This window comes from Rhinatrema bivittatum, chromosome 6 (assembly GCF_901001135.1).
Source record: "Rhinatrema bivittatum chromosome 6, aRhiBiv1.1, whole genome shotgun sequence".
In the NCBI taxonomy this organism is placed as follows: domain Eukaryota; kingdom Metazoa; phylum Chordata; class Amphibia; order Gymnophiona; family Rhinatrematidae; genus Rhinatrema; species Rhinatrema bivittatum.
This window is the reverse complement of record NC_042620.1, coordinates 196,344,833-196,361,698: the sequence shown is the minus strand read 5'-3', so window position 1 is coordinate 196,361,698 and position 16,866 is coordinate 196,344,833. Positions and strand designations below refer to the sequence as shown.

General features: G+C 41.0%; 1 protein-coding gene across 1 annotated transcript in view; it reads left to right on the top strand.

Moving 5' to 3' along the window:
• PLEKHM3 (pleckstrin homology domain containing M3) overlaps positions 1 to 16,866 on the top strand; it is a 444,523-nt gene that overhangs the window by 335,286 nt on the left and 92,371 nt on the right. The gene's annotated exons all lie outside the window — the stretch shown is intronic.

Sequence of the window (16,866 nt, the reverse complement as noted above, 5' to 3'; positions counted from 1 at the left end):
GCATAATCTTGTCCTGATGCATCCACTTATACATAAGTGGATAGAATAAATATTAGTATAAAATAGTCACCACTGGAAGACTTGACTCGGTGAGATTGCTGAAATGCTGAGGGACCTGGGTTCAGTTCCTGAATCAGGTCTTCTACTCCACATGGCTAAGGATGCAATGAAGACATCATTCACAGCCCCTGTGAGGGGAATTTGTCCTAGTCATCATGCAATGGTGGTACCTAATGACTATATTATTGACCACGATTGCAAGGGTCCAGAAGGACCAAGGCTGCATAGACTCTAGCCCAGGCCTGTCGCTGTCATGCCTGGATATAAAGTAAGGGGATAAATTCTCCAAGAACAAGCAAGATGGTAGTCCTCATACATGAGTGACATCATTGGATGGAGCCCGGTCCGGAACTTTGATCTCAAAGATTCTAGAACTTTCAGGCATGCCCTACTGAGCATATGCAGCTAGTTATCACCTGCTCCCTCAGTCTCTTTTTTTCCACAGAGCTGTGTGGTCGTGGGAGCAGTGTGTGTCACAATATTCAGCTTTGCTCGCTCCTCACAGTTTTTGAAATTCATATTTTCTAGAGCTGTAGCTGTTTTTCTTTCCTGTACATTATGGTAGTTTTATTTTCTTTTTCTTTTCCTTTTTTTCTCTTCTTTCCAACTGTCTGCCAGCCGCATGGCAGGCCTTAGTCGCTGTGCAGTCTGGCAGAGTATAATACTATCCCTTATTAAATAAATACTGCACCTGCAGTTTAGTATCTGTGTCCTGTCCTTGCTCGTTCTGTGCTGATAGTCCTGCCCTGGCAGGAGTTTCATTTATTTATTTATTTGTTGAGTTTTATATACCGTCATGCGGTGAAGCCATCATAATGGTTTACAAGATTCAAATAGTAATTCTTTTAACAATTTTGAAAAAAAGGAATAACAGAATGCATATTAAACAAAAGATTAATCAATTATAGTCCAGAAGAGAATCATTTATGAGTGAGAAGGGTTTATTTGGAGCTGGTTGGAGTCAAGTTATTCTGTGGATTTGGTTGGAAGTTCCTTTGGGTGTTAAGATGATGAGAAGTTTGACTGTCAATGTAGACTTTGTGGAACAGCCATGTTTTTAGGTCTTTTTTGAAAGTTTTGAGGTTAGTTGGGTTCTCAGATCTTTTGGGAGGGAGTTCCAAATTTTAGAGCAGGCAATGGAAAAAGCTTTTTCTCTGGTTGTTGTCAAGTGAGCATCTCTTATGGGGGGGACATTTAAGCGTCCTGAGTTGTTTGAGCGTAGGTTTCTTTGAGGATTCGGGGGGGTAATGTTTAAGCCAGTTAGTCCCTGATGCTCATTGTTTAGTATTTTATGTATGATGGTCATGGATTTGTGTTCAATTCGTGCTTTAATTGGAAGCCAGTGTAGTGAAATCAATATGGGCATTATGTGATCATTTCTCTTTGTTCCTGTCAGAATTCTGGCTGCAGAATTCTGCAAAATCTGGAGAGGTTTGAGGATGGAAGAAGGTATTCCAATCAGTAGGGAGTTGCAGTAGTCGATGGTAGAGAATATGAGTAGCTGTAATACAGTTCTGAAGTCATAAGGGTTAAGAAACGGTTTTAAACGTCTTAGGGTTAGTAGTTTGTGATATCCCTCTTTGATTTTGTTTGATATATGGTTTTTGAATGAAAGTTTTGTCAATAATAATTCCAAGGTTTCTGGTGTGGGTGACAGGGAGAGTAAAGTTCATTTGATTGTCAAGTAAAGGAAGGGGTGGTGGAGTTGGATTGGGTTTTTTATCCATGAGGATAATTTCAGTTTTGTCGATGTTGATTATGAGTTTCAGTGAAGTTAGGAGATGTTTAATTGAGACAAGTAGATCGGATGTTTCTTTGTACGTGTCTTCGATTGAATTTTGGATGGGAATTAGAAGTTGAATGTCATCAGCGTAGAGGAAGTGGGTGATTCCATTATCTTTCAGTAGTTGTTTCATGTTGTTTCACCAATCAGTTGGCATAGATGGAGGTTTGGACAGCGAAGAGATCGGGGACCACACTGTTCCTGTAGGGGGAAAGCTTATCCTCCCCACATTCAAAGGAACTAGTCTCCACAGACAGGAGCCCTGGGAGGCATAGCCTCCCGTCCTGCTTGCCTGTGATGGCAGTTTCCTTGTAAGAGTGGGTGAGCAGGAGCCTGGACAAGCTGCTTGCTGCTGCATCTTCGGTGCCATGCCCAGTGTCGGTTGCCAGTGTACATCTGTGACCAATGCACTGATTATCTAACACATCGATGTCAGGACCGCATCATGGACCAGGTCTACCATCAAGCTCCATGGTCACCCTTGATGCCGTCAAGGGGCATGACCACCCTCAATGCCTTAAAGGCCACTTGTGAAAAAACAAAGCAAGACCGGAGACTTGGAAAGAGAATTTATTGATTGATTATAACCAGCCCGATTCTAGCCAAAGTTTTGCCTTTTATGGCTGCATCAGGGGCTCTGGGAATACAAAATTGTAATATTAATAATAAGTAGTAATAATAAATTTTAAACAAAACCCAATAAAAATTAAAAAAAGATAAAATATGAAATAATTTAAACAATAAAATAAAGTAAAATAAATTACAGTTAAAATTAATGAGCAAAGAGGACAGCAAGATACATGTTTAGATCAAGAACAGAGAGAAGACCTTATATTTACAAAAATTACCTTGATTTTAGATAAATACAGAGTATATGTCCGGGCACCATATGTGGTTATGGGATGTATTTACTAAAAATAAAATACAAAGTTAAAAAAATTGAAAAGTAAAATATAAAATAGGAAAATTTGTGTTACCTTGTTTAATCATTTGTTGTAGTGGCTAGTCCTGCAAAAATGGGCAACAATGATTTTTTAGTTACATAGGAATCTCAACTGGAATTCAAGGATTCTTATGTGCTATCTGATGAGTGGGATGGATTTATTTATATCATAAAGGGGTAGATTTTCAAAGGGTTGCGCGCATGAGATACGCGCACAACCCCCGAAAACCTACCCCTGCCTCCCCCTGCGCGCGCCGAGCCTATCTTGCATAGGCTCGGCAGCGCACGCAAGCCCCGGGACGCGCGTATGTCCCGGGGCTTGCAAAAAGGGGCGGGGCATGGGCGGTCCTGGGGTGGGGCATGGTGGCGGGTCATGCTGCTGCGCTCGGCGCGTGCAAGGTGCACAAATGTGCACCCCCTTGCATGCGCCGACCCCGGATTTTATAAGATACGCGCGGCTACACGCGTTCTGTCCTTCAGATGCCAGTGGACCGCAGTCTCTTTCTGGAAAGCTCTTGAGTCCCAGTTGGTTTTTCAGTTGTCTTGTAACACCGAAGGAAACTATGCAGTCTTCGTCAATGAGTTCTTCTCTTGTTTACATCTCTAGACATTTTCCTGTATCCAAGAGGTTCTGTCGTCAGAGTTTACTGATCCAAATTCCTGCTTGTAATGTTTTCCGTGTTGCAGATTCTTTCTTGCTGGCATTCGCATCACTCCCCTCCATTAGGGCCTCTACGATGCATTGGGGTTTTGTGTCTCACTCTTTTCTGTGGTTTTCTCTTTGTAGAACCCAACTCTTTTCCCACCTAGACCCCTTTGTGGGTCAGCTGCCTCACAGGCAAAAGGAAGAGAGGTGGTGCTTTCAGCACTGTGTGGTTCTCACTTTATCTGCTTGAACAGCCTATGGCTTGGTAATCACTCATGTGTGAGGACTACCATCCTGCTTGTCCTTGGAGAAAGCAGAGCTGCTTACCTGTAACAGGTGTTCCCCAAGGACAGCAGGATGTTAGTCCTCCAAAACCCACCCACCTTCCTTGGGAGTTGGTTTCTCCATGTATGAGCTATATCATGGACTGAGGGACTCTGCCTAGGGGACAGGTGATAACTACAGCTTCACATGCTCAGTAGGGCATGTTTGAAAGTTCTAGAATCTTTGAGATCAAAGTTCCGGACCGGGCTCTATCCAGTGATGTCACACGTGTGAGGACTAATCCTGCTGTCCTCAGAGAACACCTATTACAGGTAGGCAACTCCGCTATCTCTAGATAAATACAAATGAAGACTTATGTTGCCACTTCTCAACCTTGGTTCCAATTGAGCTGGAAACCCAATGGATCAGAAGAAAACTACTGTGTAAAATAAATAATATATAAATTACATATTTTTTTATATTTTATTTTTATAATTTGAAATACATAAAAACTACAGGTAACAAAGAGAAGAAACTTTCTAATTAACTGAACACTGCAGTCCTACTCCACAACTGAGGGGAAATCATAGAATAACTTCTATGTCTACCTCAGCAACTCCAGGTCTGCCACACTAGCCTCCAGAGATCATACTTGTTCTCTGAGAGCCAGGATCTTTATGTATTGGGTACACACATATAACCTCTCACCAGTGGGTAAAAAATCATACATGAGACACTCTTGCTGCTGAATTGCTGCCTTCACCTTAATTTTGTTCTTAGTTAAGTTTGGATTGCTAAGGATGTATTTTCCAATTTTTACACTCCTCTCTTTCTCTTGATCATCCCCCTTCCTACAAATCCCCCGCCCTCTCCACTTTGTCCCTCAAATCTTGATCTCTTACCTCATTGACTCCTCTCTTTCCCCACTCTTGCTCCTCCCCTTTCTTGCCTTGATGCTTTTGCTTGATGCTCCCTTCCTCCACTTTGACGATGGGGGAGAGGAGGGCAACTGGATACAGACAGCAAGCAACATGGACCCTGACGTTTATAGTTGGGGTACTGACACGCAGACAGAAGGGGAAAAGCACTGGATGGCTTCTACGGCCTAGTCCCAAAGCAAAGAACGTCAAGCAGAATTGTCAGAATTAGCAAGAAGACAAGGGGAAAAGCACAGGGTGGCTTCTATGGCCAAGTCCTAAAGCAAAGAACATCAAGCAGCATTGTCTGAATTATCAAGAAGGTTCCTCACCCAGTAAATATGTTGCTAGCAGTAATTTATGGGTTGGACAGTTGCTTGGTTTTCATTGATTTGTAAATATTACTACCCTTAACATAAGGCTTGGGGGTAACTATATGGAGCGGCAGTTACTACCCTTAAGAGAAACATGGGGGTATCTTGCACTGATCGGCAGATACTACCATAAGAAGCATGCTGGGCAGACTGGATGGGCCATCTGGTCCTTTTCTGCAGTCATTACTATGTTGTTATGTTATCCCCTTTTTTCCCATCCTTACTCGTTACTGTAGTTTCCTTTCCAACACATTCTTGCACCCTCCCCCACATAAACATACAATTCTGCTGTCCTCTCTCTGCCCCCACTCACTCACACTGTCTTCTCTCTCTGCCTCCCAATTCCTTAACTCCCTTACAATCTCTTGCTTCCCTCTCTCTCCCTCTCTCCCCTTGTTTGCCCTTCTCTTCCCATCCTTACACTCCCTTCTCTTTCTCCCACATTCTCACTCTCTCCTCCCACTTGCTTTTGATCTCCCCTCTGTCTCTCTCTTGCTCATTCCATTCTTTGCTCCCATGCTTGAATTTCTCCCATCAAGCACATAACCTTTTTCTCTTTTCACTCACTGCCACCACACTTGCTTTCTCCTCTCATTGCCCCACCCCCAACATGTACACTTGTGCTCTTTCCTCTCTGCCCCCACATACTCAACCTTTGCTTCCGTCTATTCCTTATCTCCCGTCACACACAAATGCACACAATCTGTTGCTCCCTCCTCTGTGCCCCCATCCTTACTCCCTCACATATACACACTTTCTTCTCTCTGTGGTCCCTTTCCCCCAATACACATTCACTCTCGCACTCTTGCTGTAACCTCTTGGTATATGCAGGAGTGAGAGAAAGTGCTTTCCCCGTTTCTTGCTATTGATTGGTTCTGGCCATCAGAATCATCCAATCAGAGGCAGGAAATATGAAATTAGCAGTAGTGAGTGGAGAGCTTCCTTCCTTCTCTTGCTTTGGCCTCCATCCTAGTGCCTCCTCTATTCTCAGTCTATACCAAAGAAAGAGGCAGCCAGGTCGGGAAGACGCATGATTTTTACGACCCAGATATCCTGGCTTTGAGAAGGTTTAGCCTCCTGAAGCCTCTTGTACTAAGGGCCTATGCTTCTTGAGATGACCTTAATTATAAACAAAAACTTGTTTTGCTTGTTATAAATATGTATACAGTGCTCTGCACTGAGTACCAGTGCCTAGCTGATGGGGAAAGCTGTTTCCAAGCCACAGAACCAAGTCTGCTGTACCTGAACCAGTTCCAGCTGATGTTATCACATGCTCGTCATTCAGATGCTGCTGGGCACATCTCCCCATTGATGCCATCAATAATAAAACATCATAATTGTACAAAACTCACACACTAAAATCATCAGTATTATAATTGCGAACATATATCAATCAAATTAAAACTTCTAACATTTAAAACTCCCCCACATCTCTCTCTTCTCTATTAGAGCACAAACAGTGGTAGTTCATTCCAGCAAGGGTCCTGGATTTTGCAAGGATCCTTGATTTCAGAAAAATTAAATTTAAGATGGAGTACCTCAAGGAGGCATTAACTAGGGGAAGCAGAGAAGCAAAAGACAAAACTAAAAGGAGATATTCTAGGAGCAACTAACCTTTTTGTTAGAAAAGTAAATAAAGGTAGGAAGAGAAAGAGGCCACTGTAATTTTCTAAAGAAATGACTGAAAAGGTAAGAAAAACAAGGTTAGTATTCATAAACTACAGGAGATTGCAAAAAAAGGAAGACAGGCAACATTATCTGGAAAAGCTAAGAGAAGCTGGGAAAATAGTCAGGAGAGCAGAGGTGCAAATGGAAGAAAAAGTAGCTAATACAATAAAACAGGGAAACAACCTTTTTTTTATATATGTTATTTTATCTGGGTTTTTTTATTTAAACATTTCTTCTATATTGCTTTAAACCAAAGCAGATCACAATAATACAATCATGTGATTAAAATGAACAGACCACACAAGTTCATCATCAATAAAATAACATCAAGTACATCGTTAATCACCTCATTAAGACATTTAACTACCTTAGTATTTATTTGCCGTACAGATCAATAGAATGGTGACAAAAGCCAACAGACTCTTAAAACTGTATTACTGTTCATTAAACGCCAGCTGGAATAACCATGTTTTAAGCCCTTTTTAAAATTAGTTCTTTTTTTCAGCCATAAATTTCAAGGCTTCAGGCATTTTGTTCCACAGACTGGGTCCTGCTACAGGACAAGAGGAAGTAAAAAATAGGATTGTAAGACTCAAAGGTTAAGGCTGATTAGCAGAAAGCAGAATTACTTAAATATTTCTATTTAGTGTACACAAAGAAAGAATCTGGAGTAGGACCACAAAAAACTGCCACAAATAGGAATGGAAGTGAGATAGACCTCAAACAGTTCTCAGAAAACTGTGATCATGAGGAGCTAGCAAAACCAAAAGTAGAAAAAGTGATGGGGCCAAAGTGCATACATTTGAGGGTATTAAGGGACTTAAAGAAATTCTGGCAGCTCTATTGTCTGACTTCTTTAGAATTAGAGTAGATCCAAAGGACTGAAGACAGGCATGCGTGGTTCTTCTTCGGAAAAGTGGAACTGCAGGCCGGTTAGTCTGGTGGTGAGTAAAGTATCTTCTGCTAAAACAGAAGATAGCGCAGTTTCTGGAATCCAATAGATTACAGGATAAGAGGCAGCATGGTTTTAGCAGAGGTAGATTTTGTCAGATGAATCTAATCAATTTCTTTGACTGGGTCACCACAGATATTCCTGGGTGAGCGCTAGATATAGTGTATTTGGATTTCAGCAAGGTCACATAGGCAATTTATATATAGCAACATTTGTAGTTTGTGGTTTGCCCCAGAAGTGACCATGGGCCCATTCCCAGCCACTGTCAGTAAATGGAATTCTACCTAGGCCAGCCATGTTGAGCTCTCCGGTGCTGGTGACCAGCGAAGCATGAGAAACATGGGTAGCCCCTATATGGACAAGAAGTGAGAGGCTGGACACAAGACAAGGAGCAGGAACTGGCAAGAAAAGAGCACAACAGGAGCACTGGATGTAGAAGCTGAATGTAGAAGCTGACAAAGTTGAAGTCTTCTGGAAGCAAAGCCAGAGTACAAGGACTAGAAGGTAGGACCAAGCTCTGGCAACTGACTGCTGAAACTACCTCAGTATAAATACAGGCCTATAAAGGCCTCTGAGGAGCATTCAGCAACAGTTCCTCACATTTACAAACTGACCCCCTCATTTATCAAAATGCGCTAAGGCGTTTTCGCATGCGTTAAGGGCTTATCGCATGCAATAGGCCCTTATCGCATGCAAAAACGTCTTTAACGCATGCGATAGCACCATATCGTATGGTGCGATGCAAATTAGAAAAACAGGAGGAGTTAGGGGCGGGGAGTGGGCTGGGTTTGCCGGTCTGCGAAGTGCTATCGTACAGACTTAACGTCTATTTTAACTACATCTTTTTTATTAGCGTTAAGCCGTGCGATAGCTTGCGTTATATAAGGCGGTAAGGTTTTATCGCATTGTGCGATTGCTCCCGAAAGACCTGTTTTAGTAGATTTGACGCTCCCAGAGCACCAGCCTAGCCATCCGGAGAGAGAGAGCGCATGTTATAAAATCGGGCGTAGATTTGTTCACACCGGGTTGCGTGAACAAATCTACGCCCGCGCGGATTTTTTAAGATCTGGCCCCAAGAGAATAGTTTAGTATAGCAAGTGAAGTAGTTCTGTGTACAACAGCAGAATGGGCTCTCTGGATGATTATATTTGGTGATTTTAAGGTAACCAAACAGGTAGATAAGACAATAGCAAAAGCCAGAAGGATTCTTGGGTTCATAGGGAAAGGAATAAACATCAAGAAGGAGGTGATATTGCCTCTGTATAGGTCTCCTGTAAGACCTCATTTGAAATATTATGTACAATTCTGGAATCTGCTTCTTCAAAAGAATTATAAATAGTCTATCCAGAGGGTAGCTACTAAATGGTCAAGGATCTTCATAATAAATCAAATGGGGATGATCTTAAAGATTTAAACCTGTATATCCTAGAAGAAATGAGGGAAAGGGGAGATATGATAGAGAAATGTAGATACCTCCAAGAAATAAATACACAGAAGGCGGTCATCTTTCAACAGAAAGAAGGCTCTGGAATTGAGGGTCATGGGATGAGAATAAAAGGAGATATATCACAGTAAATTGCCAGTATTCTGACCCCAGGGACAGGAAGGGGGCTGGATGCTGATAGGACTGGCAGCAGGACAGGAATCAGGTTTGTTTTTTTTGCCTGTTCTAGCCATCCTCCCCTCAGGTTCAACCTTCAGGTGCTGGTGGCCAGCAGAACGAAGACCAGATCAGAGACATACCAGGTACTGAAAGGTTCCCACAGGAGCAGGACAGACCTGCAGCAGGAATGGGACAGCAGGATGCCCACTTTAACTAGACAGAGAAGGACACAAGACAATGCAAGACAGGGCAGAATTTGTGACTCAAAAGTGGGACCAACATAAGACCTCAGAGCAGGGCCAGTACACAAACGCAGAACCAGAGTTTGGGAGGGAAGGGAGCAAGACAAAGGCAAAACAAGACCAAGACTAGGATCCAAACTGGCAGACACAGTAAAGACAAACAAGTAACAAGAATGCAAAACAAGACTAATCAAACCAAGGATAAGAATCCAAGGCAAACCAAAGCATGAGGCCAAAAGCAGGGCTGAACCAAGAACAGGATCTGAGACCAAGCCATGACACTGAGTAGTGTGTGAGGCAACACCAAACATGGCCACCAGCAGGATTTCCAAGCCATAGAGCCTGGAGAACTAGGCAGGAAGTATTAAAGAACCACTGAGGGCCCCTTTTGGTAGGAGGTAAGAACTGCTCAAAGACCCTCAGAATGTAGAGTCGTAAGTAATCTAGATTCTAGAGAAATGTTTCTTTACAGAAAGGGTGGTGAATGCACACATGAAACAGACTTCCTGTGAAAGTAGTGGAGACAAGGACAGTATTGGCATTCAGGAGAGCATGGGATAAGCACAGATGATTTCTGAGGGAAAAGATGAGACTATAAAGCCGAACAGGAGATGTGGAAGGGCAGACTGGATGGGACCCTATGGTCTTTATCTGCCATCATATTCTGTGTCAATATGTTTCTATCTCCCTGCTTATCACAACTGTAGAATTCTGCAGACTCATTTTTATTAAATATCTAAAAGTCTATATCCAGATATATTAGAACATAAGAAAATGCCATACTGGGTCAGACCAAGGGTCCATCAAGCCCAGCATCCTGCTTCCAACAGTGGCCAATCCAGGCCACAAGAACCTGGCAAGTACCCAAAAACCAAGTCTATTCCATGTAACCATTGCTAATGGCAGTGGCTATTCTCTAAATGAACTTAATAGCAGGTAATGAACTTCTCCTTCAAGAACTTATCCAATCCTTTTTTAAACACAGCTATATTAACTGCACTAACCACATCCTCTGGCAACAAATTCCAGAGTTTAATTGTGTGTTGAGTGAAAAAGAACTTTCTCCGATTAGTTTTAAATGTGCCCCATGCTAACTTCATGGAGTGCCCCCTAGTCTTTCTACTATCCGAAAGAGTAAATAACCGATTCACATCTACCCGTTCTAGACCTCTCATGATTTTAAACACCTCTATCATATCCCCCCTCAGTCGTCTCTTCTCCAAGCTGAAAAGTCCTAACCTCTTTAGTCTTTCCTCATAGGGGAGTTGTTCCATTCCCCTTATCATTTTGGTAGCCCTTCTCTGTACCTTCTCCATCGCAATTATATCTTTTTTGAGATGCGGTGACCAGAATTGTACACAGTATTCAAGGTGCGGTCTCACCATGGAGCGATACAGAGGCATTATGACATTTTCCGTTTTATTCACCATTCCCTTTCTAATAATTCCCAACATTCTGTTTGCTTTTTTGACTGCCGCAGCACACTGTACCGACGATTTCAATGTGTTATCCACTATGACACCTAGATCTCTTTCTTGGGTTGTAGCACCTAATATGGAACCCAACATTGTGTAATTATAGCATGGGTTATTTTTCCCTATATGCATCACCTTGAACTTATCCACATTAAATTTCATCTGCCATGTGGATGCCCAATTTTCCAGTCTCACAAGGTCTTCCTGCAATTTATCACAATCTGCTTGTGATTTAACTACTCTGAACAATTTTGTGTCATCTGCAAATTTGATTATTTCACTCGTCGTATTTCTTTCCAGATCATTTATAAATATATTGAAAAGTAAGGGTCCCAATACAGATCCCTGAGGCACTCCACTGTCCACTCCCTTCCACTGAGAAAATTGAGGGAGTCTTGATATTCCCTAAGTTAATTCATTCTGAGATGCATGACAAAAAAGCCAAGCCAAGCCTATTTTTAATAACTGATAATCCCGTTGGAGCTGAGTCTTCAGCAGCAGACTATTTCATAGTAATGGTACAGTGATTGAGAATGCTCTCCCACTTGGGGTTTTTTTTTCATAATTGAGCATCCTTATACAGTGGAATACAGAAGTCTACCTCGAAAGGCTAAAGATTACAATCTGGGACATAGAATATTGCTCATCCACACAAATATTCAGAGCCTAGTTAACATTAAAAAAAAAAGTATTAATATATTGAACTTCCCTCGAAACTGCAACCAGTGGAGCTTTTTCATTAAGGGAGACACATGAACTCTACCTTGAAGACCTCCAATAATCTTAGCTATGGTGTTTTGTAATAGCTGTAATCAACACAGTGTGGTTTGGGGTAGTCCTAGGTGCACCACATTACAGTAGTTTATGGTCAAACTTTTTAAAAATTATTTTCAACAAAATACAGCACAATGCTGGGTCACTGGTGTATTCTGCTCAGTGTGCAGCACAATCTATTGATAATAAATGAATAATGAACAGTAAGTTCCACCTTATCCCTTCCCCCCACCCCTATTTAACATCTCTCAATGCTCAGCAGCGAGAACATAGGTTTGGCAGAGAAAAATACATCATGGATTTTTGTTAAATATCCAAAAGTCATTTAAAATCAGACTCCGTGCTTTTGGTGATAGAGATTGTATGGCTGGACATCAGATTTGCAAAAAGATTTTCTTTTTTAGAAATGTATCGGTTTTCTCCACATATTTCTCAAAAATGCACATCTGGTGAAGCTGATTCTTCCATAATGTGATTGTTGGAGGATCCTCTGCAAGCCAATATTGTAATATATATTTTGTTAGTCATCAAAAGCACTTTATGGACCACAATCTATAAAAGTTTGCAAAAGCAGTACTATGAAAGCTATAAAAAAACATTTTGGCTTCAAAAGGTAACATAACCCCTATTACTGTGAAAATATAAAGCACTTGGACTACTGTTTTTAATTTTCCTAGAGTCAGATAGGTTCTAAACTACCTAATCTGTCACAGATTGTAGAATGTAGTTTTTATTAACCCAGTAATCAGAGTATCAAATGAAAATGTTATATCTAACCAGATTCTGAGATTCTTTACCAACAGATGCTGAGGGATCTGATCTCCATTAATCCTGATTTTAAAGTCCAAGTCAGGTTTTTCCATCCTCACCCACAATGCTCTGATTTAAGGAGTAAGGACTTTCAATTTCAGCTTCTTATCTTTCAGTCATAACTGCCATCACTCCTAACTCTGAGCTAAATTTCTTTAACTTTTCCTGCCCTCCTTTGCTTATAGGAGGAAAAATGTGCACAATATTTGCAAAGAAATGGTATTTTCAGGCCAGCAGCCTCAATAATCTTACAAAATAGAGACATATAAAGATTAAATAGGAAGGATGAAAGAACTGAGCCCTTTAGTACCCCACATATCAACTCACATGGCCTAGAATAACTCTGTCCTAATACCACCTATCACCTTAAGTCTTCTCTCTTCAGCGAATCAACTTTGTAATAAGTATTCTATTGTGGTATCACTCTGTCAGTTTGCAGTGTAGTGATGTTATTTTGTAAGGAGAACAATGTTTGTGTTTTGGATGTCATCTAGTACTTTTGGATGGATTTTTTTTAAAGAAATAAGTAAAACTCTAAAAAGGAAGCAAACCATTGGAAAAACTCTCCACCCATGTCACCACTATTAAATGGTCTTTCAACAATTTGATTGACTGCATCAAAAGTGGAAATTGGGTCAAGAAAAACCACAAGCATATTTAATCCTCTATCAGTCTCCCATACAGTATCAGTCTCCCGATATACAGTATACAGTCTCCCGAGATATCAGTCTCCCGATATACAGTAACAATTTTACCCCTAAGCCCAGAATAAGAGCCTCCTGACTGCTCTGTTTATTCTAATAATTTCTCCGCTATCTCTAGCCTTTCCTTCCTTCCAGCAGTCTATGCCTCCAAGTTTAATTTCCCTGTTAAATGTAACTTTGCTTTTTCATGTTCAACCTTTTGTTTTTGGTTACTGTTCTTGGTTCAGTTCCCCTATTCGATGTGAACCGACCTGATATGGTCTCCACCATGAAGGTCGGTATAGAAAAGTGTTAAATAAAATAAATAAAAATACCAGCAGTCTCTGTACTGAAGATTTCATGAAAATCAGACTGGGATTTATTAAGTAGAGAATGCTTTCCCAAACAAATACAATGATGTTTTCTCCAAAAACAGCAAGTTAGAGATCATGGATAGTTTTCTTTAACTCCTAGGATCTACTAATGCTTTCTGAAGCAGCAATTAAACATTGCTGTTTTGTTTTTAAAGATTAACAATGAATACACCTAAGGATGTAATCACCATTAATCTAACAATTAATCTAACAGATGTAATCTTTGTTAATCAGATTTTCAGCCAGTCCCTCCCTTGCAACTTTTACCAAAGAAGACTGGCAGGGATTGAAGAGGCAATCAGCGGGCTTCACCATCCCTAATACCTTTCTTGTTTCTCATTACAATAGATTTATCCCAACTCTTCCCTCACCCACTCCCCCCATATGATAACCCCTCATTCAGTTACTCCCTCCCACAGTCTTCTCCCCATTGCAGACTCACAGTAACCCCTTCAGTCTGCTCCCCTAGACCTCCAACAAGTCAGTCTCTTTCTCTTGTACACAAACCTTCAAAGTCGTTACAGATGTTTAAAACTTTATTTCTAAAGAAATTCTGCAAAAGCTTCACACTGAATCATTGAATGTATTTCTTTGATTTATGAAGGATGACTCGGGTTTAGGTAGGTAATTTTGTTTTCTAAGGGGAGGCACTAGGTGGCTCTCCTGTAAGGGCTGGTCTTTTCTGTAGGCCAAGATGTTTGCACAGCATTTAGTTTTGTCAGTCCTTAAGCAAACAGAGTGAATACCTGGATTATGCACTCACCTGAGTTTGAAAACACATACATTACATACCCTGCACTGGCTAATCAGCATGACACATTCCTTTGTTGGTAAATGGGTCCAAGACAAATAAAATCAGCACGGCTAATTAGCAGGTTTTGTGGGCTGTTGTAGCCTGTCCTGTTCCATCTTGCCCAACAGCAGTTAGCTGCAAAAGCTTGCAATCCCAGACAATGATGTTTCCAAAGGATAATTCCCTTCTGTAGTTGTGTATGAGGCATGTTTTGTAGAGGGGTTTAATGTATGAAGTTATGTGATGAGATTGTGTCCTTGCTGTTCTGAGGCTGGTATTGCAATGCATATACTAATTGTTTCTGTTAACCCAAAACTTCACACCCAGTATGCCTAGTTGTGTGCACTAGTTTGTCAACTGCAATCACAATGACCTGTCTGTGGCATGCAGTCACTGTCACTCAAATACTAAAGATGGATTGTGACAAATGGTGGCATGGCTGATTACATCACAATATGATTTCAGAGTCTATTTCATGCATTCAAACCAAAAGTGCTGCCAGCAGCCAGGCAAGGATTTAGGGACTTGGGTTTAATGGCCACATTTTAGAGAGTCACTCATTTTACAAGTCAGTCGCCCAAGAAATTAATACTGAATTTAGAAAGCAAATAACCTCAAACCTGAGATCAACCTGAATACAACCTGGCACTTAACATCAACTGTAAACTGTGCTGCTGTTTTCATTTATAATCGCCGGTCACATATATGGTTTCAAAAAAATCACTATGCTCCAAAAACAAACTCTGTGATCAAAAAAAAATGTTCACCAAAAAATATTCAATATAATACCATAATATGTCCAAAAATTCATAAAGACAGTTCACAAACCTATCTTGTATAAGTTTCAAAGTCCCACTTGTGACTGCTGTAGTCCATACAAACGGTTCACAAATTTATCTTATATCAATTCCAAAGTCCTACATGTAACTGCCCCAACAAGGGCTGTTTTGAAGATAGCACTTCTGCTTCAGGGGCATGACAACATACAAACTCCGTATTGTGATTCATCTGAAAGGCACAAAAGACGCACATAAAAAAAAAACTCACGTGCTGAAAAAACATAGGCTTGCTATCTGAAAAATGAAATACGATAGAAACAGAGAGGGAAGCTGGAGAAATCAAGATTACTCACATCAATGATGCCGCCATTCCTTCACTGATTCGCAGGCAAACTAAGAATGCTCCAAAACACAAGAAGCACATCTATACCCTGGCTATGTCATTACCGCTATACATACGTAGCTAATCAGATGGCTCCTTGTTAAACAATGCTGAGCCACTCCATATCATTATTTAGCCCTTCAGACTGCAAGGTTGATAATTTAAAAATCCAAAATAATTCTATAGTTAAGTTTCTTCAACACATCTCTATCTCTGCAATGTGGCAACATTTGTTCAATAATCACCCAATGCAAATCATCAAAAACGTGTCCAGCTGTCATACAATGAGGTAACAAGGGGGGGTCGAACTTCCCCCTTGGTCAGGAAACTGTAATGTACAGTTAAATGTACCTGAATCTGACTCACATAAATTCTGGCAAGGGCATGTGATCACATTTAATACTTGAAGAAAGACAAGACATCCTGGTCCACAGATGAATTATCATCCCTATATTGGGATGTATCCACATGTCCTTTCTAACAACTAGGCACAAAACAAGCACTTTCCACATGGGAACTGCTCTCTTTCATCTGAATCATGTGTTTCAGTGGGGGATAGGAATACTAACCTGACTACAATATTCCTGATGTTACGTCCTCAGGGAAAATATGAAAATCGGGGAGGGGGAGAAGGTGTCCTTAAAATATTTTTCCAATTGTATGATATTCCAGTACTTTCGTATAGAAGTCATCATTGCAGCTGTCCTATTGGTGTAACTCAAAACACACACCAATCTTTCTGTCATTGTCTATTTATACCAAAGATTAATTTGTAGACAAGAAGGAACTGTTGATTGGGGAGGGGGTGAGGACAGGAAGGAGAGGCGGAGTGGGAAGAGCGGGGCCAGGACCAGGAGTGAATTGTGTGAGGGAGAAGGGCTAGGGTCGGGTGTGACCTGTGTGAGGGGGAGGGACCATGGCTGGGTGTTGACATCTCCTAAACACACTCAAGCACATTTATTTATTTATGTGATTTATATTCTGCCTTTCAGCACTTCAACAATGGGGCTGACAGGCATTTATCTCCAACCTTGGCCATTCTCCCTCACGGCCTTCTCAGTTGTGTCAGAAACTGTATAAAAATCAAGGCCATGTGGTTGCTTCTGCTCAGCGTAACCAGCTTCAACACAGTCTGCTTTGCTTCTGCTTCCCTCCATTTCTGCATGGAGCTGGAACTGATATACACCACCCGTTCCACTGTTAATTGTCACCCATGTTATTTGTATTGCCCCTATGTGAATTTTGGAGTTACAAATCACATTGGTTTACAATGTATCTTTTACAGGAACGTCGGTATAGAAAAGTTAAAAATAAATAAAATAAATAAAATACTAGCGCTGTTCC